The 27,813-nt window shown below is 43.8% G+C and overlaps 1 protein-coding gene across 2 annotated transcripts in view; it reads left to right on the forward strand.

Moving 5' to 3' along the window:
- The first annotated feature begins 300 nt into the window (after positions 1-300).
- LOC126351455 (leucine-rich repeat and immunoglobulin-like domain containing-NOGO receptor-interacting protein 4) overlaps positions 301-27,813 on the forward strand; it is a 2,189,427-nt gene continuing 2,161,914 nt past the window's right edge. The window contains exon 1 of one of the 2 annotated variants that reach the window (XM_050002606.1): positions 301-638. The gene's annotated coding sequence lies outside the window, so the exon portion shown is untranslated. The remainder of the gene's footprint in view (positions 639-27,813) is intronic. The other variant, XM_050002610.1, reaches the window with a different exon arrangement.

Genomic DNA, 27,813 nt, shown 5'->3' on the forward strand with positions numbered 1-27,813 from the left:
AAGTTTTGTCCTCAGACGCTTATTAGCGACTGCAAGGGCAGACCGGCAAGGCGGATGGGCAGGACAGCAAGTTGCAGACAGTGATTTCACCCTTGCTTGTAAACGTTCACAACAGAACAACTACACTTTGGATGGCGCGTGACGGAGTGACGGAGGCAGCGCTGGAGCAAGAGGATAATCAGCGGCGTCGTCGTCGAGCGGCCACGACGGCGCTGGCGTCGCGACGCCTGTCCCCTCCTCCCCCCACCTCCACCCCTCCCGCCGCCGCCCTCCAGCGTGGCACGCGGCGCGGCGGCCGCCAGTATTACCCCCGGTGACGGCGACGACGCGGACCAGTAGCGCGCCAGTCGCCGGGCCGGAAGGTTGCTCCGAGTGAGTGGCTGCAGCAACGGCAGCGGAACCACAGCTGACGGCTGCGCGAGCTGCAGTGTGAACCGGCTGCGTGCCGAAGTACGCTCCACACTCACTGACAACCAACGCGATTTCCTTACTGCCCACTGTAAATAAATACTAGAGCGTTCAGAGTGCCCTACGAAAGAGACCTGTAAATAGTTCGCACACTACCAGGTCGAGGACTGCGGCACTGAAACGAGCGGCTGCCCTGCGCCCGCGGAGGCTGCAGCGCAGAGACAATAACTGTGAGTAAAGCTGCAAGCATTTACACGCGGTTGCACTCCGAAGCTTGTCAGACGCACGCGGTCTTATTAGCGAAGAATCGAGCTTTATTGTAGAGACTCAGAAATCGCGTGTCAACCACATCAGCTGCTAAATCGAAATCGACCAGTAATTCTTCTTGAGCAGTACTCTCTTCTCATCTTGTTACCGACGGCAACCTTCCCAACCGTCTCGCTGAACACGAGAGAAATCCTCTAAGCTCGTTTATTGCCTTCCGGAGCCGTCAGAGTACATTCTTCAGAGCGTTGGTCGGCTTAGGCTATTCGGTAAGATTCTACATTTTCTGAAGTAATGAACACGTGCCATCATTTTGAGAAGTGCGCGACGCTACTTGAGTGACACTGTCGAGACACTATAATACGTCAAGTTCTTACCGAACGTTAGGCTACTTTAAAAAGTACCTGAGGAGAACTCTACGGGTAGCACAGTGGCTCAGATGGGATATTCTAGTTTAACTCGGCAGGTTCCGCAGTCAGACTAAAATAATGAAATGACAACTTTTGTCAACGTACGTAATTACTATTTACTTAATGCTTTGACCTGGTGTGGCTCTTATGAGATTCTCAAGCAGAAGTTGGCGTGCCAGAGGTCAAAACAACCAACCAGTCCGACCACCATCAATCTATGTACAAAAATGAAACTTAAACAAGTAGTTATACGAACAGATGGTATAAAAGCAGTTTAAATGTAGTAGCAGTGTCCTCTCCGGTATTTCTTGTAAATTTACTTCGTAGTAGTGGTACACATGACTGCCTCTGAGTTTTATGTTTCGCCTGGGGTTTTCTGGTGCTTGGCCAGCTTAGTGGCTTGTCCTCATGCACGTCAACCATCTCTTGAAAGTATCGTAGTTGCCAGAATTGGCCAAAACTGGGAAGTAAACAGCAATTACAGCCGGAAGCGACATTGTTGTCGTTTCAGATTGACGTTGTGCATTGGTTAGTCAGCTGATGTTGCGGCAGCTTCAGGGTCCTTTATTAAACCTAATTTTATGTACATATATTTACGAAATGTGTACATGTAGGAATCTGTTGTGAGGTCATTGTAAAACCATAACATAATTCAGCACTGAGAGTGTTACGCACCACTTGCCGAATGTGGGTGATATATGTACCTCAACATGTTTCAGGACTATTTATCCCGTTAACTGATGCTCAAAGTTACTATGACATTAGGCACAGTCAAAAGCGAACATTCAGCAGCAAGCATGCATTGTCAAGCGCATTTACATAGAAGGACTACAAGGTCATTTTCGTGAAGATCGACTGTCAGAGACGATTTATGCTTAAGAGAATCCCAAAAGCCTAACCGAAATGTAGAGCAAGGAGTGTGATCGACAATTACTAGTAGCTATATGGACCATGTTACTAATTTACATAGGACCTGATAACGAAGATATCTAGTTTTCATCGGGTGTTATGGAGATACATTAGAAATTAATAACTTTTATTCGATGATAGTCTTACGTACGAGTGCTTTGGATAAGACTTTTCAATAAGAATTTTCATCTTTTTTCGTACTAACGATGATGACCTCGAATTCCGTTAGCATCGATCCCCCAAAAATGCCGTGCAGAGCTTCCGACTGTTTTGTAAACAGCAGCACGCGGAGGCGATAAATTAGCGCCCTCTCAGCGAGCACACGTGCTGCGGAGGAGACACAATCAAAACAGTGGCGCTGTCGTAAAACCCCTTCAGACAAGTAGTGTTTCTTCTCGCCTATCCATGAATCAAAACGGTTTTATGGCGCAGCACTGTTAGTACTATTTAATACCCTCTTGCGTCAGCAAAAGAGCCTTTTGCATAATCTTCTGCGCCCTACACTTACTAACGAAGACATATCTCGCTTTCTTACTTTATTTAGCGTTGTCGTTCTGCTAGAATTTTCTCGCAGCTCTTAATCCGTTTGAATAGCTACAACAGTCCGTTACAGTACCAAAACTTGCTCCAGGAAAAGGTGACGTAGATAAACTTTTTTGACGTGCACTGTCTAACGCTTATGCTTTGACGACAGTGCACCATGCATGAGGCACGGCATTTCCGCATTTCGCACTTAATATGCCTCTGATCAGTTGTTTGTGATTAACTGGATACCATTTTATATTTGATGGTCATTAAATACATTACCTGTGAAACTACAAGTACGAAGGAAAAACTATAATATTGGTACCACTTATGGTCCACCATTCTCTGAGTAGTGTCTTGCGGAACATATATGTAAATGTGTAAAACGCTCCCTATACATGAATCGTTGGCATCGGTGGCACTGCGCAGAAAATGTCTACGATCTTTCTAACGTTCGCGTCCACAGCGCGATGTATCCGTAGTCGAATGTTCCTAGTGCTCACATCTTAATCTTTGTAACGTTTGCGTCCACAGCTCGCTGTATCCCTACTAGGATGTTCCTACTGTTGACATCTTACGTGTGTCGTACAGAGACACATAACAGAGCTTTTCTTAATTCATATGTATAGCAGTATGCGTGTCAGAATACTTCCCATCACTATTAATGGCTTCTAATGTTACCGATTTTTTGGAACGCCAATAGTACGCATTAACGTCCGAAAATTACCCTCGCAATTTCATGTCTGGATAAGCCAAACGAGAGCAATATTCCACTATAAGCGGCATGACCTTTTTGCTTTGACAGCTGACGGCAAACGCTATTTCATGTTTGATAATTTCAGACCGATTCGTGCATGTGTATTAACATATTCAAACAACTCTTTTTGCCACCTATAAGATCATTCATGAATCGACGATTTTAAGAAAGCTTGTAACGGGTGTTTAGAATAACATTCTGTACCAACCGGCACTTATTAATGTAGATATGCAAAATGTCTGTATATGTACCAACACAAACGTTATTTTAACTGTGATACTATTTAGATACTGTTGTTTTGAAGGTCACTAAAATTCCATTACTACTCTATTAACTCTCTATGAACAGAAGCAAATGGACAGACAAGAAACGTAAACTGTGTTTGTGGGTAAAATAACATGGACATACGAGGGCTATCCACAAAGTACATTACGTTTTGGAATTGAAAATAAAAAAAAAGTATTGGAAATTTTTTTATTATATACAGATGAAAGCCACACTTAAATACTACTTTCCTACATAGTTGCCATTTAAATTAAGGCACTTATCGTAGCGATGGACGAGCTGGGAAATTCCTGCGTCGTAAAATTCGGCCGCCTGCGCCTTCAACCACGTAGTTACCTCTTCTTGAAGCTGTGCGTCGTCATCAAAACGCTGCATAGCCAACCACTTCTTCATTGCTGGAAATAAGTGGAAGTCGCTCGGTGCCAGGTCGGGACTGTACTTCGGATGAGGAAACAACTCCCACTTAAAAGATTCGAGAACTTCACAAGTGGCATTTTCCGTGTGGGCCCGGGCGTTGTCGTGAATCAGCAAGATCTTTGAGCCCAACTTTCCCCTGCGCTTGTTTTGTATTGCTCTTCTGAGGTTGTGCAAAGTTTGCAATACCTTTGAGAGTTTATTGCAGTGCCTGTTTCCAGGAAATCCACAAAAATCACACCTTTTTGATCCCAAAAGAGGTAACCACGTGGTTGAAGGCGCATGTTGCCGAATTTTATGACGAAGGAATTTCAAGGCTCGTCTATCGCTACGATACGTGCCTTAATTTAAATGCAACTATGTAGAACAGTAGTATTTAAGTGTGACTTTCATCTGTATATAATAAAAAATTCCAATAGTTTATTAATTTTTAATACCAAAACGGAATGTACTTTGTGGATAGCCCTCGTATTATCACTAGATTGGAGCGAAGGGGCGCAATGGCTTCCGACTTCGTGGTTGACGTACTGCACGTAAACGAGAATAATGGCAAGGCGTTAGGTAGCAGGTGGGAGTGGTGGAGAGGATAAGGGTGTACGAATCTCTCTCTTGCAGCTGTAATGCAAATTTGTCTTGATTTTTCTGTATCACTTCAGGCGCAATTGTTGGAACAGTTTCTTCGACAACGGCACGCGGTCTGAGGCGTCTTGTACGGTCCGTGCGGCTTCCCCCGTTGGAGATTCGAGCCTTCCCTCGGGCCATTGTCCCATGACTTTGAGAAATTTGAAAGCTAATCTTTTCCTTGTGAGTGTTTCGCAGTGGTCCCCCAGTAACAGGTGACGAGATCGAAAGCCATCCGTCTATCAACATCTGCGTTTTGCCATGGTTTTGCTAACACGAGTAACGCAAGTATAGGGATTGCTCCTTTAATAGTACACCTTCTTTCAGCTCTATATCAGGTGTATTCCACCTCTCGTGATATCTACGTAGTGAGAACGTTAAAAATATCCAATTCTTCCTTTTTCTCTATAATATTCTTTTCATTTACTACAGTTTTCTGCTGAGCAAGATAGCATTGCGTATGAAATGGCTCTAAGCACTTTGGGACTTAACTTCTGAGGTCATCAGTCCCCTAGACTTAGAACTACTTAAACCTAACTAGCCTAAGGACATCACACACATCCATGCCCGAGGCAGGATTCGAACCTGCGACCGTAGCAGCACCGCGGTTCAGGACTGAAAAGCCTAGAACCGCTCGGCCACAGCGGACGGACGTTACGTACCAAAATACTAATTGCATTTTACGAAAATAAATAAGACTTCGTGTGCACAGAAGTCTGCCGAATATCCTTAAATATACGAACGTACATGACAGGAGTTAAAAGTGCAGTTTTTGTCCGATTCTTGAGACTGGGAGCACACTTTTCTATTGAGTATGAACTGGTATTGTACTGTTGTACAATGATCTTCATTGATAATCCTGAAGTAGGGGCTACGCGACCTTGATTATAGAATTTCAGACCTTGTACATCCGTTTGTGCAGACAGCAGACGCAAGCGTAGAGATAGATGCCATATGTACAGCCACAAACCGAGACAAAAAGCACAACGAACGAATTTTCTGAATGGGATGGAAATTAGTAAAAGTTATACATGTACAGAGAAGCAAATGATTAGAAACAATGACTATAATTTCAATAACGTATTGGCCCACTTCTGACCCTTTTGAAAGCAGTTATTCGGCTTGGTTTGGCAATGACTGATAGAGGTGTTGGATGTCCTGATGATAGGTATCGTGCCAGATTCCGATCAATTGAAGCGTTGGAACGTCAAAATCCCGAGTTGGCTTGAGGACACTGCACATAAAGCTCCGATCGTTTTGTGAGAGATCCGACGATATTGCTGGCCAAAGCATGCTCACTCAAGCACAAAGACCAGTAGATACTCTCGCTGTGTGCGGCCGGGCAATATATTGCTGAAATGTAAGCCCTTGAAGGGCAACAAAAATGAGGCTTACAATATCGTCGACTTACCGCTGTGCTGTATGGATGCTACCGATGACAACCAAAGGGGTCCTGCTGTGGAACGAAATGGCACCCCAGGCTGTTAGTCCTGGCTGTCAGGCCGTACGGCGTGCGACAGTCAGGTTGGTATCCCACCGCTTCCTGGGCCGTCTCCAGATACCACATCGTTGGCCGTCAGGACTCAGTTCGAAGCGAGAATCATCACTGAAGACAAATCTGCTACAGTAAATGAGATTCCAGTCCAAATGTGTCCGCAACCACTGAAAACGGGCTTGTTGGTGTACAGACTTTATTGATGGTCGGTGCAAGGTTCACCATGAGCTCAGTCCCCGTTCTTAGAGCGGCTTCTTAATGGTCCTTAAGCTCACTGAAGCAGCAGTTGCACGTTGGCTCAATGATAACGATGAGTCTTAGCTCTGACTATTTCTCGGTCCTCGTGTACTGTCATCTTTCTAGGTAAACCATTTTCTTCTTGATCCTGTGTTCTGACAGGGTTCACCCTTCCTGCCAACATCATTGAATACATGCAACCTTCCTCTTCAAATGTCAAGCGATTGCCGGCCGCGGTGGTCTAGCGCTTCAGGCGCTCAGTCCGGAACCGCGCGACTGCTACGGTCGCAGGTTCGAATCCTGCCTCGGGCATGGATGTGTGTGATGTCCTTAGGTTAGTTAGGTTTAAGTAGTTCTAAGTTCTAGGGGACTGATGACCATAGATGTTGAGTCCCGTAGTGCTCAGAGCCATTTGAACCATGTTTTTGTCAAGCGATTCGCCGATTATTCTAACCGGCTTCTTTGAGCCAGACTACACGTCCTCTCTCACATGATTACATCTATTATATAGTTCAAGGGCCTGTCTGCGAGGTGTAGCTACAATCCACCTGAGTAAATGAAATGAAATTCCCAAATATTTAATGACCTGTTATCGATATGTCCTTTGCTTACTATTGTTGCCAGCTGTTCGGTGAAATTGTGCTGCGGCAGCACACATTCATCCATAGACCGCCTAAGTTAAAAAATTTGAATTTACCGTTGATACCTACATCAATATACATTTGTGACCAATTTGCATAACTCTTGTTTTTGTACTGAAGTATGCAACCTTGCGGATTCTTTCACAAATATATATGTGGCTCCATAAATATTTGACTAATAGAACCCAATAAACGGTGAAAGTTCCATAGAAATATAACGAGTATTGGATGTGCCTCAAGGAAGATACCAAGACTTCTGATCTGCTTCATTTACGCAAACAGTTTTTCAGAAAGATTCAATAGTACTAAAGGTCTGTTTTCTAACAATGCTATCGTGTACAGCAAAGCATCGTCGTCGCATGATTACAAGAAAATGGAGAAAGACTTGTATATGTTCTACTTGCTGTAATGAACGGAATCTCTCCATAAATGTTGATAGATGTAAGATTATGCTTGTAACAAACAGAACTCCATAGTGCCTTATTATCACATTAGTTACGAAAATCCTTAGTAAGTAACATCATATAAGTGCTCAGAGATAATTCTGTGAAGAGATATGAAATTGGATGATCAGCTAAAATCAGTGTTAGGAAAGGCGAACGGGAAACTTATTTTTGTTGGAAGAGCTCTGGGAAACTGAGTGCCTCAGTAAAGGAAACCGTATACAAGATGTCGGTATGATCAGTTTTAATGTTCTAATGCTCAATGCCGTTATCAACCAGACTTGGCGACAAACATCGAACTAATTGAGAGCGACGCTGAAAGAACCGTAACACCTCCGAACAGGATAACAGAGGTCTTCAAGGAAGTGGGCAAACATCTCCACCAGCGTAGATTTGTCATAGGGATCTTGAGAGTAAGACAAGAGAGATTAGGACTAGTATGCAGGCATAAGAGGTGGACAGTCGTTATATCCTCACTCTGTATTAGGACAGAAAATTGATAACAATGGTACGAACTCCTCTCCTCCATGCACTGTACCGTGGCTTGTGCAGAAGACCTTTGCAGATGTACCGCGTGGGGCAAATACAAGTAGTCCGGAGAACAGAGTTACAGGGTACAAAGGAACACAGCAGAGAAAAAATTCAGCACTAACCCGACTATAGCATAACTTGGAAGTGGCCACCATTCATCTCTTGGCATTTTTGGGCCCTGGTCAGCGATTTTCTGAAGGTGGATCGACGCTAGACTGTTGGAATTGCTGCAATCTCATCCGAAATGTTCTGCTGCAGTTCTTCAAACTTTTGAGAGTTAATGCGATACACCTTAGACCTGAGGACTCCCCACACAAAGTATTCGCACACTGACAGATCAGGTGACCTGGGTGGAGAGCTAGGGCCGCGACCAGACTGACTCCGCTAACAACTCTGTCATGCGTGAAGAGTATGTTTTTCCTGACACACCGTTCCCATGAGTTTGCCGTCACGTAACTTTCCACAACGAACACCCGTTGCTCCACTGGGAGTATCATCGTTCCTTTTACACTACGCAAGTGACTTACTCTAATCAGATAGTAACTATACTGGATTTTTCACAGTTTCTCTAGGAATTGTAGAGGAACTTCGTGGAGAAAGTTTTGATAAACTTACCGGTTGTACGTAAAAGATCTTTGAGTATCAGATCACTTTCAAATCCCCCGCTTCACAGTACTGCCACAGCAGAGACAATAAGCTATGACCGTGTGCTGTGCAGGACCATTGTTTCGCAAACTCGTCTTCGGGCTCTCCTCTACATGCAGAAGGTGTGAAGCACCACAGTCAATATTGACTTCTGGCATTGTACTGTTCGACATAATCGTTTACTGAACGATAAAAGGGAGCACCGAATTTCGGAACGGATTTGTCATTTGATTCCTTGCAAATAGAACGCAACGTGTCGTTCTTAACGGAACAAAACCGACAGACGTAAACGTAATTTCGGGAGTACGAAAAAGAGTGCTACAGAGCCGTTGCCTTTACAATTTGTGTTTGTGATCTGATGGATAACTTTGGACGCTCCGTGAGGCTGTTAGTGGACAACTTTGTTGTCTACAGGACGGTGTCAAGGCGACGAGACGAATGGAATAACAGTTGCAAAGGAACGGCGGTCGATGTAGGCACTGGCAGTCGACACTGAAAGCATACACGGTCCAGCCAAATGAATGTGACAACCTGTGAAAAGCATGAGTAACCAACTTTTACGCCGCGGACCACTGCGAGACCTCCAGGAAGAGAATCACTGTGGTCCCACAGGTTCTCTATAGGGCTTACATCCAGGGAGCACTTTAAACTCATCCCGGTGCTCTTGGAACCACGCACATACTGTGAGCTGTGTAACACGTTGTATTATTCTGCAGGTAGATGCCACCGTGTCGAGAAAATTTAGACTGTTTGTAGAGGTGGAGCCGCGCAGGATTAGCCGAGCGGTCTGGGGCGCTGCAGTCATGGACTGCTCCCGGCGGTGGTATGAGTCCTCCCTCGGGCATGGTTAAGTCTGTTTGTCCTTAGGATAATTTAAGTTAAGTAGTGTGTAAGCTTAGGGACTGGTGACCTTAGCAGTTATGTCCCATAAGATTTCACATACCTTTAAACACATTTTTTTGTTGTTGAGGTGGGTATGGTCTTCCAGAACAGATACCTACTTGTGTTGAACTACTGCTCCTTTCATAATGAAGAGATTTCAAGGGGAATGCTTCGACAACATTCGACAGACCAACACGCTCCCTCCTCGGGCCTGGACCCTTCCGACTATTGTTGCAGGATCTTTCCTTTCAGACGTTTCACAAATATGGACCTTACAACGTGTTTCATCTGAAGAGTCTACCAGTCGTCACTCAGTGATCGTCTAATTGCGATATTAGCGCATAAATTACACCCTTCGTCGCCGATAAACAGCAATCAGCATTGGGGATTGCAGCAGGCGCCTCTGAGGACGCCCGTACGCAGCAACGTTCGCTGGACGACCGTTTGGGAGCCACTGTCGGTAGCCCCTTGATTCATCTGCCCAGTTAGTTGCTCAAAATTTGCACGTGTGATCGCCCTTATTCATCTCCGCCGCCGTCGCTCACCCCTGTCATCTATAGCCCACGGTACACCACAGGTGCCGCGGCGCCACTTCTGAATAGCACCATTTTGCCATGTACGTGGGACGCGATTAGTTTACAAACTTAGCCATTTCGGAAATGCTCCACCCTTGAGTCGTAAATTACTGACCATGTCCTCTGAGACGTCAGATAAATCACTCCGTTTCCGCATTTCAATAACGACTGTACTGTTTTTACGCATCCCCGGCGACCGGCTTTGTATAGCCTCCACTGCTAGAGCTGCCAGCTGCCATGTGTGAGTGGTCATTCCGCGTTGAGGTGCAACATAGGCGATGGTCACACACTTGTGACTGCAACGTCTACAACAGTAAACCCTTGTGTAACTTGTAGGTGAAGAGATTGACTATTGCTCGATTACTGTATGGCGACAGAAGTAATAATCCGGGGCATCATAAACTGGAATTATCTCACAAAATAAACTGTAGAAAAAGCTTAAATTCACTCGGAGAACCTTCAAGAAATGTAATTTATCTACGAAAGTAGTGACTTACAAAATAGCGACTCATTCTTGGATCCTCACACGATGGTTTAATACACCAGATACAGAAAATAATACGAATCGTTTATTTGGCATGAGACTGTTCAGGAGAGGCTCAACAAACAAACTACACTGACAGACTCTACAAGAGACCGTTGTTCATCACAGATAGTGTTACTGTTGAAATTCGGCGAGCACGTGTTCCAAGAATAATAGGAACTTTCTTACTTCCCCGCAAAATCGTCAGTGAAATGGCCACAGCGAGAAATATAGAAACATTGGAGATCACGCGGAGATGTATCGACTGTGTTCTTCCCACGTACCGTTTCTGAGTATAACACAAATTGAGGGGGGGGGGGGGGGGGCAGGGAAGGGGGCAGCGGGCAAGGGAAGAAGACAGTCGTACAGTACCAGAAGTAGACTCCGCGATTAGTGTATACTTGGAGGCCATCACAGAGGTTGCTTTGGTAAGGTTACTGCCTAATTTGACCAGCCCCCGATTATTCTGGATCTCTGATGATCTCGACGTCGCTTCGAGGTCTAACTGCAATCTCCTCCCTTTTGTTGGTCTGTCTGTAATTGGCATCTTTGTATAAGGGCTCGCAAACTCATAACTGCATGCGGTTCTTCCCTTTCTCTCGAGAACAGTGACCGTTCAAAAATGGTTCAAATGGCTCTGAGCACTATGGGACTTAACTTCTGAGGTCATCAGTCCCCTAGAACCTAGAACTACTTAAACCTAACTAACCTAAGGACATCACACACACCCATGCCCGAGGCAAGATTCGAACATGCAACCGTAGCGGTCGCGCGGTTCCAGACTGTAGCGCCTAGAAGTGCTCTCAGTTGCATGAGCAAGTGTTGTGGTGCTGGATCACGATGAAAAATGAAATTTTCTGCATGTTCTTGCAGTTGTGGGAAAGCGAGATGACAAATACATTTTAATAACTTTTGTGATGTCTTAATCAAACTTATCATTATTTTCAAAGTCACCATACGCGTTTCGAGATCACGTCATTTTCAAAGGCATTGATATGTCACTCAGTTTTCACTTGTCTCGTAATTCAGAATGTTGGCGAGATACAACTTATCTAACGAACAATTTGACATGATTGACTCAACACAGCCTTAGACAATGACCGAATGTCGAAACGCGAAATGTGATTTTGGAAGTAACGGAAAGCGTGGCATGACATCATAAATGTTATTAGACTGCATCCAAATAGCCGGTTCGTCTCGTAGTATTTTCATTGAAACTGCAACTAGCTGAAAGACCGAGAAAGTGAGTTAGCTGCACCGCGGAGACCCCTATTGACAAACACAAACTGGCAGCTTGCAGCTGGCGTCAAGAACCACTTGCAGTTTCTATGCGTAAGCTAAAATATAGTTTTTGCACTCTCTTGTGCAAATTGTGTACACGATTCACAACCAATCTGTCGCATACATAATAAGTTATATGAGTGCATGGATTCTGCGTGTGATATATACTATGTACTTGGAAGTGGAGGTGGGAGAAAGCAGAGGGAATTAATGATATTACCTACATGGAGTCTTTATGTGGAATCAGGGGTGAGAAGTGACAATGTGTGCCCGATCGGGACTCGATCCTGGGATCTCCTACTTACTAAGCAGTCGCGTTAAGCACTACGTCACAGGACAAAGTGTTTGCGGACTGTCTCAGAATTCCTTGGCTGACGCCCCCTTCCACATTATAACATCACGTATCTACAGTCCCTGTCCATGGCTTGTATGTTGCCTAATTTTAGATTTCTGCAGGAGGTTGAACATAAATGTGCATCTGCACTAAAGTTTGTGGATTTCTTGCACACCGAAGCGAATCAGTTATATGAATGACTGGTGTATGTTCTTTCGGATATCTCCTTAATTATGGCAACTGTTCCACAATATTCGGTGTGGATGCTCATTTACTTTCGGCCTCCTGTACGTATCAAAAATTAATGAACGTGGACATATGGTAAATGACTGAGGGTAGTTGGTGATAAATGGGAGAATGAGTCGGCCGGGGAGTGTACCGAGATAGTCGACGCATTTCTGATGAACATTGTGTCTGGGCGGCGCAAAGACTGACGCGACTGCCTAGTAAGCACGAAATCTCGGGTTTGAATGCCAGTGTAGCACACATTTTCACTCGTCGTAACGGATTCCACATAAAGTTTCGTTTCGGCTGACAGGTGGAGTCCCGTGTTCTAGTCTAGACGGACCAAGCAGATTCGCCCGACCGCCTCTCATCTTCTGTTGATGACGTCATTTGATGCGACATGGAGGGGTTTGGTGGCCAGCACACCACTCTCCCGGTCGTTGCTTGATTTCTTGACCTTAGAAATGCTGCTAATCGGTCGAGCAGCTCTTCAGTTGGCCTCATAAGGCTGAGTGCTCTCTCTACCAGCCCTCCCACGAAGGAAATATTTATGGCACTACCAGGAATCGAACCTGGGACTGCCATAGTCAAACCTTCTAACGAATGGGCTACAGAGGCGGAAAATAGACATAATGATGTTTCTGAATATATCAGCTTTATACGTAAATCTTCAACCTGAGCTATACTGAAAGCCGTATGTTGTCACTTTTTTTTCCCTCCCTCGTAGCCTCCTTTAATCAATGGAGACCTCATTACCGATTTATGAGTAACGAGCGGTGAGGCAACCGACCGAGTTCCCAGAAATGCCGTCAGTTAGGCGCGACAAATGAGGCAGCCACAGCACAGGCGGCGCAGGGCGTCGTCGCGGCCGCATGGCGTGGTTCGGCCTCGGCACCGCATTATATTAATTGGGAGGCCGGCGCGGACCGCCCATCACTCAGGCGCGCCGCGCGCAGCGCTGCGCTGCGCCCGAAATGCGCGCCGCCAGAAATCTGCCCGGCCACACGAGCGTTCAGCTGACAGCATTCGCACTCTTCACCATTAAACACATGTTGCAGCCGCGCAGACCGATATTGAGGCGTTGTCGCATCTGAGTGTAATACCCGCTGCATTGCCATTATCATGGCGGTATTTTGTGTAGCATCTTGTCAATTCAGATACAGATCTACCGAAAATAATCGTAACGAGTGGAACGTTACATCTGTAATAATAGCAGAACTATTAGGTTGGTGCATAATTTCGTAGCGTTTTTGTTGTGCGTGTGGTATTCAGCCTGTAACGGGTTTATATTCGATTGTTGTTTTCAATTTGTAGATCAGTGTTGCTATTTCCGTTTAAATATTGAAATTTTGTGACAATGATTGGAGATAAAGACGCTAGAAAATGGAATGTCAAATGGAGAAATCGGAGCATTCAAGACGCATTCTTCTCTTCGAGTTCAGTGGAGGGATGACAGCAGCGGAAACAGCCGGAAACCTGTGAGCCGTGTGTGGAGATAATGTTACAGTACAGAGCACGGCAAGAAAATGGTTTTCCTCTTTTAAAGAGGATCGTTTTCACATTAGTGACTCTCTAGGGGTTTTGATGTAGATCGTTTAAATGCATTAATCCACAGTTACCCACGTCAGTTATTCTAGAGAACTGGCAGATATGATGAACTCTGAACATTCAGTGCATGCAATAGGGACGGTTCAAAAACCATGTGTTTGGGTACCGCATGCTCTAAAGCGAAATCACAAAAATCGACGGGTGGGCCGGCCGGTGTGGCCGAGCGGTTTTAGACGCTTCAGTCCAGGACTGCTACGGTCGCAGGTTCGAATCCTGCATCTGGCATGGATGTGTGTGGTGTCCTTAGGTTAGTTAGGTTTAAGTAGTTCTACGTTCTAGGGGACTGATGGCCTCAGATGTTTATTCCCTTAGTGCTGACAGCCATTTGAAACTTTTTTTTTTCGGCGGATGGCCATAAGTGCACTCTGTTTGCTCATCAGCTGGCTCACGAACAACACCCACCATTGCATTCTGTATCGTTTCTGGTGACAATAAATCGCGTCTTTATGATAACAAAAGGGGAAAACGGAGTACTTCAGTACAAAGCAGCAACTCCCCGCTAAAAGAACTGGGCGGGTCCATAAAAGATAATATTATTCATCTCGTGGAATAGCGACGGGTGTGGTCCATTACAGATTGCTTCTCCGACGTGTAACCATCACTGCTGCTGTTTCCTGTCAACAACTGAAATGTCTTGCTCCCCGAAAGTTCTAGGGGACTGATGACCTCAGATGTTAAGTTCCATAGTGCTCAGAGCCATTTGAACCTTTTTTTTTCGGGGCGGACATCCCAAGACGCTTGTTCAACTTCATCGTTGATTCATTAACTCAGTTTTTTGTTACCGAGGGTAGCTGACACTCAAACACGCTGAGCTACCGTGCCGGTCCATTAGACCACGGGTGCAATTCGTCTGTGTTTTCGACTGTTAATAACCGCAGTTTTCAGGAATGGGTAGATGTAACAAGCTGAAACTTGTCACATACTGAGATCTATGGTCCCTTGGCGGTGAAAAATATTGAAGACTCTAAATCATATTTTAACACTTGCAAACTCACTCGTCGATCGTATTTTATTACCTGCAAACTTATCAAAACCTATAGGGTACTCCCCTTTGATCAATAATGATGAAATTTGGCAAGAGGTAAGTTTTGAAAGTACAAGTAAAGAAAACAATTCAAAAATTGTTAATTTGTAATTATCTGACACGAAATAAATATTTCATTTGTCGTTTGTTATCTAGCATCAAACTTGAAATTAAAGCAGTCAGCAGTCCTCCATTCAAGTTGACTTGGTCGCAATGGTAAAAGTCAAACATCCGGTAAGGAATGACTTTATTGCTGATATGAAGTGTTTCGGTATTTATCGACCATCAGACATCCAGGAGCGATGCACGTAGATACGGCGTTCCAAATTGTATGTGAAACAAACATTAGCAGTTTGGATAATTTCCTAAACGACTCAAGTGAGCGATACAGTCATTCCTTGACCGATGTTTGATTGTCATCATTGAGACCCAGTCAGCTTGAACGGAGAACTACTGAATATTACAATGATGGTCACCAGCCTCATGCATGAATTTGTCGCATTTATGTTATTGAAATTAAAATATTCTAGAAAATCTTGGAACACCTGGGACCGGTATCTTACATGTATCAGTGTCGATAACAGTCAATAACGGCCGAGACTCTCGATTTCCATATTGGGTGAGCTTGTAACCTCCCTCTTACTAATCAGCCTGTCCTGCTTGCGATATAAAATATGACCGTGGATCGCGTGCACGCCTAACAGATTTTTTTCTAATTGTATAAGGCTATCTTTCCCGAAGAAGTGATACCGATAAGTAGTAGGAAAGCGTACAACCGACCATTCTGATGGAATGTCTACTAAAACTAATTTGTAATTAAACACAACAGGACTATAATTTGAAAAATCAAAGTTATTTTGTGCATTCATCCACAAACAACACTGGACAGTAAGGAGTACCACTGATCATGAATCCAGAAGTAACACTCATGAACGAAAAGGAAGTAATTAACGGTCTCCAGCCCACTAAGGCAATTTACATCCAAAATCCTGTAAAAGATGATGGGAAAGATAAACATGTATTATTAAACACAGACGTGGCAAATAAGGTTGCCACGCTTTTTTTTACACTAATTTTAAGTGAGTAGGTAATGACAGAGAATACTGATGAGTCACTCTTACGTTATGTTTGGCATAACATTTTGAAAAAGGCAATCGAGTGATGATTTGTAAATATGCGATTAAACTGTATGTTAGTACTAAACTTCGTTACGTGATCAATAACTTTCAGTGACCTCAGCATAAAATCATCAAAGAAATCTGAAAAAAAAGCAAGCACTTTCACTTTGCCATTACTTATTTTGCAAATTGGATTTCATGTTACTGTCTGAACAACTGAGCCTTTTTTACTGTCTTGAACAGAATTAAAGACTAGGATACGTACCAAACCAAACACGCATGTGCTCCAAGCTATATGTAAAATGAATAAAACTTTCGCGCTCTTAATTTGTGCATTTCTTTAGATTTGGATTTTTTCCAGTGATTAATTCTCAAACTTGAAAAATGAAATTGCTTTACATTAGTCATATACTGAACCCTCTGTTGTACAACAGTTAATTGAAAGTAGGCTGAGGATAAAACTCTTAAAAGAGAAATTATTCATTAATAAACTGACTGTAACTATTCAATTTGTTTCTTTTGACACTCAGTTAGCATATTAGGGAAAAAATGAACAAGGATCTTGCTTAGTAACAATGTCAGGGGGCAATGAGGACACAATCGCCCTGAGTTCAACTGATTATTATTTAAATAAAGTTCATTAATGAAATCACATTGAGTTGTGCTGCTGGGTTAGCCGTTAATACTTTCTACGAATGAACAGTCTTAGTTCAGTGCTGTGCGTGCGACGAAACTCGGAGCCGATGACGAATCTGTGTTGCTGGAACAGCTGCTGTTGTTGAAGAAGGTAGCGCCTTGTCAGGTCACTGCTAATTACAGGAACGGGCAATCACAATTAATTCAGCCTCTTCCCCCCGTCCACTGTCCTTCTTCCAGCTACTAGTCATCTGGCCGGCGCGAGTACATGCCGCCGGAATGGTACTCTCTACTGCGAGAGCGGTAACCCCACACTTCCGCACGCTACAAGCGCTGGAACTCGTCTCTCGCTCTCTCCGGGCGCTCTGCGCAACTTCCTACCCAAAGATTTTACAACGCACAAGCACTGCTATTATCGTTGCTAGTCGATGCAAATAAAAATTCCTTTGGATTTTTCCCAGAGCTTATAAGTTTCACAGTAAAACACAGATAAATACAATGAAATATCAACAGACCTCCACCTAAATATACACATACAGTGAAGCAATGTCCTTACTTATTAAAAGAAAGCATTTAAATTACAAATATTTACATACAATTTAAAAAAATTATGTATCGGTAGCAGGTGCCATGCATCCTGCATTTTCGGTGCCTATATACATAATTAAGTTCGTGTGGAACCCTCAGTGCTTGAGTCCTACTTGCACACGACCAATTGTTTAGAAGTGGGAAAGTGATTTCCTGCATGATCTGATTCGTAGCGGAATTTTGTGCGCAATAGTGGATCCAAGCTTCTGGGCCGCCATGTATGAGCTTCTGGCTTTTGGCTGACATGTACAGCTTGGCGATAAAATATTGCTAGGCGTAGAAAGACATGAAACAGTAGGAGACAGTAGTGAGAGCCTGCGGTTGACGAAGTTTTGAGCGAGCGATTAAAATGCTGAAGTCGAGGTCTGCAGAGAGCATCTGCAGCTGCATCATCGCGCCAAGGCTCCTCTACAGCAGACCCATCTTCCCGTCAGAGGTGTCCAGCACGGCTGTCCCATAGTAATTACGGCGAGCATAAATTGCAGCAGTGAAGTGATAATCAGTTCCTGGTTCGCGCTTCCAGATTACTCTACGACAACTTGTCTCAGGTTCACTGTTGCGGTAATGAGTTAATGAGCCTCGTGATTAGCAAGCAGGTATCGAGTGGCTAAAACCTTTCAAAAGCCAAGATCACACACAATATTTTTTATGTAAGACTACCGGTTTTAATCATCTTTGCTGTTATCATAAGACCTTAAACATTTTTTCTAGTAAAACATGCTCATTTCACATTGATCTAATGCAGTAGATGACAAGTGAATAATACATTGTAAACGTTTGTCGTCTCTACAATACTTAAAAACGTACAGCATCTTGTGGAAATGGTCATGTTCAGATATATATTGCTCACAGTTGTCTGTTACATGATACGAATACGTAGACTATGGCCCCTCTGTTTACGTATGTCAACACATACCAAACAATGCGCTGCCACTTTAGATGGCGTAGGAAGTACAGTGGATTTGCACTGTTTAGTATCTGTCCAGCATATTGCAAACATATGGGCTATTGTATCACGAAGCAAGTATCTGTGAGCAACATTCATATGGACATGGCCTTTTGGACTGTGTGTTTTTAAATATTTTAGAGACGATGTACATTTATAATTTGCTGAGTTTTATTCTCTTGACATCTAGTGTAGGATGTTAGCGTAAAATGACCATGTTTTACTACAAAAATTGTTTAAGGCCTGAAGATAACAGCTAAGACTGTTGATACCGGTTGCCTTGAACAGAAAATATTTTGTGCGATCTTGGCTTTAAAACAGGTCACCCTTCAATATCCTCATAATGAGAAAGTTCAAAGGTATCGAGTCATTATGTTCGTTTGACTTACAGATTTTTCAGAGCAAATTGCTGTTTCATATTTTGTGTCAGAAGGGCTTGGTTAACTTGTTAGGGGAATTAAGTATGCAAACCATCCGAAATCCAGTAGTTAAAATTATACGTATTGAGTTCATACCGATTTTTAGTAATATTTTTATTCTTTGCTACGTTTTATTGAATAAATTATTGTGTGTACTGAAAGAGTGCTTCTGTTAAACACTTTCCACACATTAAAATAATGTTTTGTGTAAATCTACATGTTACTTATTATAGTTAGAGCTTAGAAATCGCATTATCTGTTAAAACTGCGCATGTAAAAATTGTTAACTTTGATAGCTTTCCGCACACAGGGGGTTTCGCAACAGCCATGGACAAAGCTATCAAACACGAGTAAATGTTTCAATGTTCCAGTTCCAACCCACTAATAGGTTCCCCAAAAATAGACTGCTCTGCAAAAGTTAAGGAGGAGACAAAGTAAGAAAACATATTGACAACTCAGAGGAAATCAATGAAAGTGCGGGACCATGTTGCCAGAGGTCTCCCAGTCGTCCACAGGAAGGCGGATGTGTGTTTAGCGTAACTTGACCAGATGGAGCTGGGGCCGCAACACGAGGTAGTTGAAGGAACAGGAACAGAACATGTGTGTCCAACAACGAGCAGTTACGGTGCACTCTGGTAGTTTTCTTCATTGCACCATTGCCCAGATGCTAGGTGTGGATGAATTCACACGGGCAAGAATTATCGGAAGAAGCAAAGGAAGATTGGGTTTAGCGTCCCGTCGACATCGAGGTCATTAGAGACGGAGCACATGCTCGGATTGTGGTAAGGATTGGCAAGGAGATCGACCGTGCCCTTTAAAAGGAATCATCGCGGCATTTGCCTGGAGCGATTTTAGGGAAATCAGGGAACCTAAATCAGGATGGCCGAACGCGGGTTTAAACCGCCGTCCTTGCGAATGCCAGTCCAGTGTCCTAACCACTGCGCAACATCGCTCTATTGTCTCGTGCACTTGTCGTATGAGAGCAGAACCATCTGAGTAGTGATTCTGCCCATACCCTCATACGGCGAGAGGAAGGAACACATTATACATCGGGGAACATTATAGAATATACTCCTTTTGATCGTCCAGGTGTTGTAGCGTGGGGAGTTACACTGTTATATGACTTCCAGGTTTTTGAAAACGGTACACAATCAACGTTATTGCTACTCTGTACTCCTTCCCCATTCGGGTCTTTTCAGTGATGCATTCGTCCCTGACTTCAGCATAACAATGCAGTACGGCTGCCTCAGAGATCTATTCCAGGTGCTCAGTTTTTTCGAAAAATAATCTCTTATAAACTTCAGAGAACTGAAAGCAGTGTTTCATTTAACTGCTAGTAAAAGAAGGACACACAGTGTCTGACACAATACTCGATTAAAAGCGAAACGTTAATGTCAGTGAATCATCAAAGAGCCAAGTTAAATATTGATTTGGACTGAAAATAGATGAATGGCTTTCTCGTAAGTTTTCATAAATTCTGAATAAGCTCCACTACCACTGACACTGAAACAATTCATATGTTCATATGTTCACTCTGTTATGTCCTGTGGTATACTGACATTGTACATTTGCATGGAACGTTCTTTACACAAAAGAAAAGTAGTCAGAAAGGTTGCAGATGTTAGTTTGTGCAAGTTGCCCCAGCGATCAGAATTCCGTCAGCCCTGTTCATAGTCTGCCTCGTGCTATCTGTTGTTAATAATATACTTAATGGAGGACGCCACCACGTTATACATCGCTGAAGAGATGTGAATGTACTATCTGTGACTTGACCAGAGACTTCAGTTGGATCGTAGCGTCCATGCTGTACAGCAGTATCTCTTTACCGGTGTATGCATTCATTCAATAAAGTGTGTGTCTACCGTACCGTTTTGCATCTCACTTATATCGTAATCGTACCACACTCCGACTTCCACATGCTCATTCACTCAATGAACACTAAAAAATAAAATATACTTGAAATCCTGTTACTATTTGTGAAAGTTATATCGAAAATTGTGCGTTGTACTGCACGTTTCTCTTTTAATAGGCTTCCAATATCTGAAAAGTCATTTAAAGTAATAGGAGACAGTGTTGTACGGTAAGGATAGTGATGATTCCTGGTGGTCGATTTTAGAATCACAAAGAATGCACATTAGAGACGGCCATAAGAAGTTTCCGGCGTTTTCTGCTGTTTCTTTTGTGGTGAGATATGAGGTTGTGTTTTGTACAGTTTTTGTAAATATCTGTAGCACTACACATTTACGCCCTGCGTAAGACATTAAAGTTATTTAGAAGATAATGTTTGTTATGTAGTTATAGAATATTATTGAGAGTATTTTTTTTATTTTTAAAAATAGTGATACGATGTGCTCACGGTTAAGACATTCTTCATTGGTTGTGCACCATGTTGTACGACTACCTTGAAATGGTAGGAGGTTTTCTACCGTGGAAGATACGATATCTGAAAATGAAATAATTATCTTTAACATCTTAGCATTGTTACCTGCTTTGAAAATTGATATTTGTGTTGTTTTCAATAGCATTTATTTCAGAATGTAACTTGTAACTACTTTTTAGTAGTAAGTCTACTTAAACTTATTTCATTTAATGACTATTGATATATCGTAGACTGGTAATGCAATAGAGAGGGTATAAACTTCAATACTGACAAAGTTATGTCCATTTCACCTTTTTCTCATTTTAGTAGAATGTTTGTACTTTGTACATGACCATGACCTTGGAACAGTTTAAACATTTGTAAAAAAACTTACACTGAAGAGGCAAAGAAGCTGGTACACCTGACTAATATCGTGTAGCGCCCCCACGAACACGCAGAAGTGCGCAACGTAACGTGGCATAGACTCGACTAACGTCTGAAGTAGTGCTGGAGGGAGTTGGCACCATGAATGCTGCAGGGATGTTCATAAACCCATGAGAGTTCGAGGGGGTGGGGGTCTCTTCTGAACAGCACGTTGCAAAGCATCCCAGATAGGCTCAATAATGTTCATGTCTGGGGAGTCTGTTGCCCAGCGGAAGTGATTAAGCTAAGAAGAGGGTTCCTGGAACGATTCTGTAGCAATTCTGGCCGTATGGGGTGGCGCACTATCCTGCTGGAATTGCCTATGTCCGTCGGAATGCACAATGGATATGAATGGATGAAGGTGGTCAGACAGGATGCGTACGTACCTGTCACCTGTCAGAGTTGAATCTAGACGTATCAGGGGTACCACATCACTCCAACTGCACACGCCCCTCACCATTAAAGAGCCTTCACCAGCTGCAACAGTCCTCTGCTGAAATGCAGGATCCATGGATTCACGAGGTTGTCTCCATACCAGTAAACGTCTATCCGCTCGATACAACAGTCCAATGTCGGTGTTGACAGGCCTAGGCGACGCGTAAAGATTTGTGTCGTACAGTTATCAAGGGTATACGAGTGGTCCTTCGGCTCCGAAAGCCCGTATGGACGATATTTGTTTCAATGTTTCACACGCTGACGCTTGTTGATGGCCCAGCACTGATATCTGCAACAATTTGAGGAAGGGTTGCACTTCCGTCACGTTGAATGATTCTCTTAAGTCGTCTTTGGTACCATTCTTGCAGGATCTTTTTCCGGCCGCAGCGATATTGGGGATTTGAAGTTATGTCATGTTCCTGATATTCACGGTTCACTGGTGAAATTGTCGTACGGGAAATTCCCCACTTCATCGTTAACTCGGAGATACTGTCCCTCATCATTCGTGCAGCGACTATAACACCACGTTCATACTCACTTAAATCTTGATAACCTACCATTGTAGCAGCAGTAACCGATGTAGTAACTGCGCCAGACAGTTGTCTTATATATGCGTTGCTGACCACAGCGCCGTATTCTGCCAGTTAACATATCTCAGTATTTGAATACACGTGACTATACCAATTTCTTTGACGATGCAGCTTATTTTCCCAGAGTAATTTTAGCAGTTCCAGAAAAAACCTGCAGTACACAAAAAGTGAACGCTGTCGCTTAATATGGGAATAAGAAAATACACTTATTATTTATTACAGAGCTCGCTAGAGGCGAAAGTCTGAAAATCCTAACAGTGTACAATACTCTGACATATACTGAGCCACAAATATTTGGTGACGCTGGTATGAACGTATATTTAGATTTGTTCTGGAGTTGGATTCTCGTCCACTATAGATAAAATGTCAGAGCAATAATTGCACAAGTTATTAACTACAATTTATTTATGTAGCCAGTGTATTTTTGAGCCTCTTTTTGTTCCGTGACATGGTTTGGAAATGAGTTTATAACTCTACACTAGTTTGATGTAAGAAAACGAGGCGAACTGCAAAGTAGTTGGTCAGTTCTTCACTCGTTTTTGCCACTACTAAAGGGTATGGAAAACTGAAGCTGTCATTAACTTTCGTCTTCACATTCTACAAGTTTCCTATACCATCTGTCGTAGAACGTTCCACAGCTTTCTGCATCTCTGCCTCGAAATCTGGCGGCACGCTGAACTTCGTCAAACTTCTTAGTAGTACGTGACTTACAACTTCTGTGCTTCGAATCTCTCTTTCCAAGCGTTTATCTTTTCCTGCAAGACCCGCTGTTCTCATGGTTTCGCTAATTAATTCTATGTTCAATTTTTTGCCGAAAGCCCTTCTCTCGCTACAGTCGTCGGTTGAGCTAAAGGAGGGAAATTGTGTGTGCCATCTACGAATCGTCGTAACCGTATCATTTATGTCCAAAAAGGTTCAGATGTGTGTGAAATCTTATGGGACTTAACTGCTAAGGTCATCAGTCCCTATGCTTACACACTACTTAATCTAAATTATCCTAAGGACAGACACACACACCCATGAACGAGGGAGGACTCGAACCTCCGCCGGCACCAGCCGCAGAGTCCATGACTGCAGCGCCTGACACCGCTCGGCTAATCCCGCGCGTCGTCATTTATGCTATTGTACTATAACTGTTAGTGAATGGTATTTTCTGAGGTGCAAATCTTCTATTTGCGACAGTAGGTACATCTTGCAACTACATCTGTCATAGCATTGTAACAATTTTTCAATACCCTCGTCATAGAAGGCAGCCGCGTGTTCTTTCCGCCATTTCTCTACGCTGGTCTATAAAATATCAGCGTTTCATGTGAGCAGAGATCAAAATCAGGAGGACGCACGTTGGAGCTGTAGGTTGGGCAATCAAATATTTCCCATCGATAACGCTTCAGGAGCGTCTTCATTGATCTTGCACTGTACAGCCGATAACACCCATGAAGAAGCAAAGTTACTTTGCATGAAATAAGACGCAATCTCTCGGCAGGCACCCATACTTGGCGGGAGACAGTATTTTACATGCTACACGGGCATACCAGAGACAATTCTCAACATATATGTGCAAAACGTCATCTGATTTTAATTTTAGTTTGCATTTAGTGACCTATCGGAAGTTAGTTTCTGGACACCGCTCGCAGTATACTAATGATAGTTAATGCTCCGCGGGTGTTCGACACGGTTCAGAAAATGGTTCAAATTGCTCTGAGCACTATGGGACTTAACTTCTGAGGTCATCAGTCCCCTAGAACTTAAAACTACTTATACCTAACTAACCTAAGGACCTCAGATACACCCATGCCCGAGGCAGGATTCGAACCTACGACCGTAGCAATGGCGCGGTTCCAGACTGCTGTGCCTAGAACCGCTGGGCCACCCCGGCGGGCTCAACACGGCTCTGGAAAACTGGCGTGCTGGGGGCACGGGGCTACACGAACAGCTAAGCTACCGTGCGTCGAATAATCATCAGTATTGTACAGTACAAATTTTACTGGACCATTCACTGCACCGATGCCGTCGGTACGCTTTTTTTTATCTAGGCGCTTAAGAACCTGGTTATTTTTATTGGATACAGCAGTGTCTTTAGCTCTAGCGCCATACACATATTTAATCACACTGTGTCATGACAATTCTTTGAAGTTATACGACCTGTTCGCCTTGTTCTCAAACTGTAAATTAGCACCCTGACGTTTCCTAGTACGGAGAGAAACCGAGATTCGAAATGTGGCGTTTAAGGCCAGGAAGAAAGTGGTATATTTACTGTTACAACTGCTATTGGTACACAATAAGCGAGCTGTAGTCAGAAGCGCCGCAGCAGGCCCGCCAGTTAAGAAACACAGGTGTGCGGAATGCGTGGAACGCGACTGAGATGACGGCACGAGTTGCCAGAGGGAATACCCGGCATGCAGCGCGCGCCGGCCAGGTGTTCGCTCCCCTTTAAGAGCGCGCGGTTCGCTCGTGCGAAAAAGCCGCCGTTTTGCTTGAGCGCTCCCTTTTTTTTATGTTACGCAGGAAAGATAATATGGCATAAGCGCTGGATTTCGCGGAATGCCCGCCGCAGCTATGCTTCCGGGTGCGTGGCGCCGGAATGCTCCGGCTAATAGCGGCGTTAATCTCGCCCTCCGCGAGCGCCGCCTGCCGGACTTTAATCGGACATTTCCGGTAATTTAAAGCATCATGTGCCCGGCTCGCTTTATTCTCGCCGACGCCGAGATTCTAATCGAAATATTGATATTTATCATTTGCTCTCCTCCACGCTGTTTAACGGGCAAGTGATGTTCGAGAGTATTCCAACTGCAACGGAAGGCAAGCTCCGATTTAGAATTACCTGCGATCTGCTATTCTGTGGCAACAGCACAATGAACGGGATAGTACTGGATTATTCATTACCATCCCAAAGAGAATCCTGCCTCGGGCATGATTGTGTGTTGTCCTTAGGTTAGTTCGGTTTAAGTAGTTCAAAGTTACAGGAGACTGATGACTTCGGATGTCCCATAGAGCTCAGAGCCATTCTTATTATTAGCCTTGGAAATCACGATCTTAACCTTGTTACCTGTGCATTACGTGTGTTGCATACGAGTCGGGCGTTACCTCATTTTGACCGCTTTGTGATGCTCTAGAAACAGGAAGCGGTGAACCGACTAGAAAGTGAGTGGGGATATTTGAAAGTCCACGTAATCAAAGGCACATTTTTGTTCAACATAATTATCCTCTTACTGTTACTTAATTGAAAGTATAAATATTTAATTCAGGTTTTATTCGAAAATTATTGATTTGTATCGTGAAGCAGAAGGGTGTTACAGTATAATGGAAACAATATGGATTTATCATAGCGTCTATAGCGCTGGAAGACGCAATTTCCTTAAAACAAAATAATTAAAAAATGGCAAAATAAAAATATATCAAACATCGTTTCAATACATCGTCGAAGTTATATAAAACATGTTTCTGTTGTTCATAGACTACTTTCGCATTTTCCAGCAACAGCAGGAAACATGTTGGTACATGTAAACCGTATTTCCATGAAAATAACTAATTTTTGTTACTTATAATATGCAATTTATGTATTGCAATAATATAAAATAGACAACTGACTATTACGGAACATTTTGCGGTTCAAATTATTTGCAAAACAAACAAATAAACGAAAACAAAGCCAAGTTGTCTTCTCCCAGGTTCTCTCTTGGGCAGTCATTTGTGTTTCTTTTCCTGACAGCGCAACTAACACTGTCTCTAATACTACTAATTACTGCTTCATTTACGTACTGTATCAAAACTACTGAAACGTATTTTTCGTAGAGAGCAACTCTACCCATACATAATGTGCATTAACGATACACCTTATTTTTCATAGCCATGTAATAAATCAACTTTATTTGTCACTAATAGCCCGCATCTCGTGGTCGTGCGGTAGCGTTCTCACTTCCCACGCCCGGGTTCCCGGGTTCGATTTCCGGCGGGGTCAGGGATTTTCTCTGCCTCGTGATGGCTGGGTGTTATGTGATGTCCTTAGGTTACTTAGGTTTAAGTAGTTCTAAGTTCTAGGGGACTGATGACCTAAGATGTTAAGTCCAATAATGCTCAGAGCCATTTTTTTTGTCACTAATAATGTGCGCAACAGGATCTATGTGCCTGTCCCGCATCTCGTAGACTCATCCAGTGACAAAATTACCTCGTATGGTAACCACGTTACCACTTGCGGCAAGTACCAACGATGACAGAACACATCCCACTTAAGAGGATCGACGTCTGACATGTTTGTATGTGCATAAACGTTGTTGTTTTGAATTGTTTGTGTGCCCCTTTCCTTTCAGTTCAATGCAGTGTGGAGAATTTACGACAGGATCTTTGTCAAGAACATCCCTCGCAGATTCTACTTTAATCAATAACACAATGAAGAGGCAAAGAAACTGAGACACCAGACTAATATCGTGTAGACCCCCGCGAGCAAGCAGAAGTGCCGCAACTTGACGTGGCATGGACTCGGCTAATGTCTGAAGTAGTGCTGGAGGGAACTGACACGGTGAATCGTGCAGGGCTGTCCATAAATCCGAAAGAGTACGGGAGGGGGGGGGGCGGAGATCTGGGGAGTTTGGTGGTCAGTGGAAATGTTTGAACTCAGAAGCGTTTTCCTGGAGCGACGCTGAAGCAGTTCTGGATATTTGTGTTGGTGGTGGTGGTGGGGGGGGGGGGGGGGGGGAGGGGGGGGTCGCATTGTTCTCCTGGAATTGCGTAAGTCCGTTGGAATGCACAATGGACATGATGGGGTGGAGATGATCAGACAGGATGCTTAGGTACATGACACCCGTCAGAGTCGTATCTAGACGTGTAAGGACTCCCATATCAGCCCAACTGCACACGCCCCACAACATTACAGAGCCTCCACAAACTTGAGCATTCCGCTGATAACACGCAGCGTCCATGGGTTCATAAGGTTGTCTCCATACCCGTTCACGTTCACCAACTCGATACAATTTGAAACGAACTCGACCGACCAGGCAACATACACTCCTGGAAATGGAAAAAAGAACACATTGACACCGGTGTGTCAGACCCACCGTACTTGCTCCGGACACTGCGAGAGGGCTGTACAAGCAATGATCACACGCACGACACAGCGGACACACCAGGAACCGCGGTGTTGGCCGTCGAATGGCGCTAGCTGCGCAGCATTTGTGCACCGCCGCCGTCAGTGTCAGCCAGTTTGCCGTGGCATACGGAGCTCCATCGCAGGCTTTAACACTGGTAGCATGCCGCGACAGCGTGGAC

This window comes from Schistocerca gregaria, chromosome 1 (genome assembly GCF_023897955.1).
Source record: "Schistocerca gregaria isolate iqSchGreg1 chromosome 1, iqSchGreg1.2, whole genome shotgun sequence".
In the NCBI taxonomy this organism is placed as follows: Eukaryota; Metazoa; Arthropoda; class Insecta; order Orthoptera; family Acrididae; genus Schistocerca; species Schistocerca gregaria.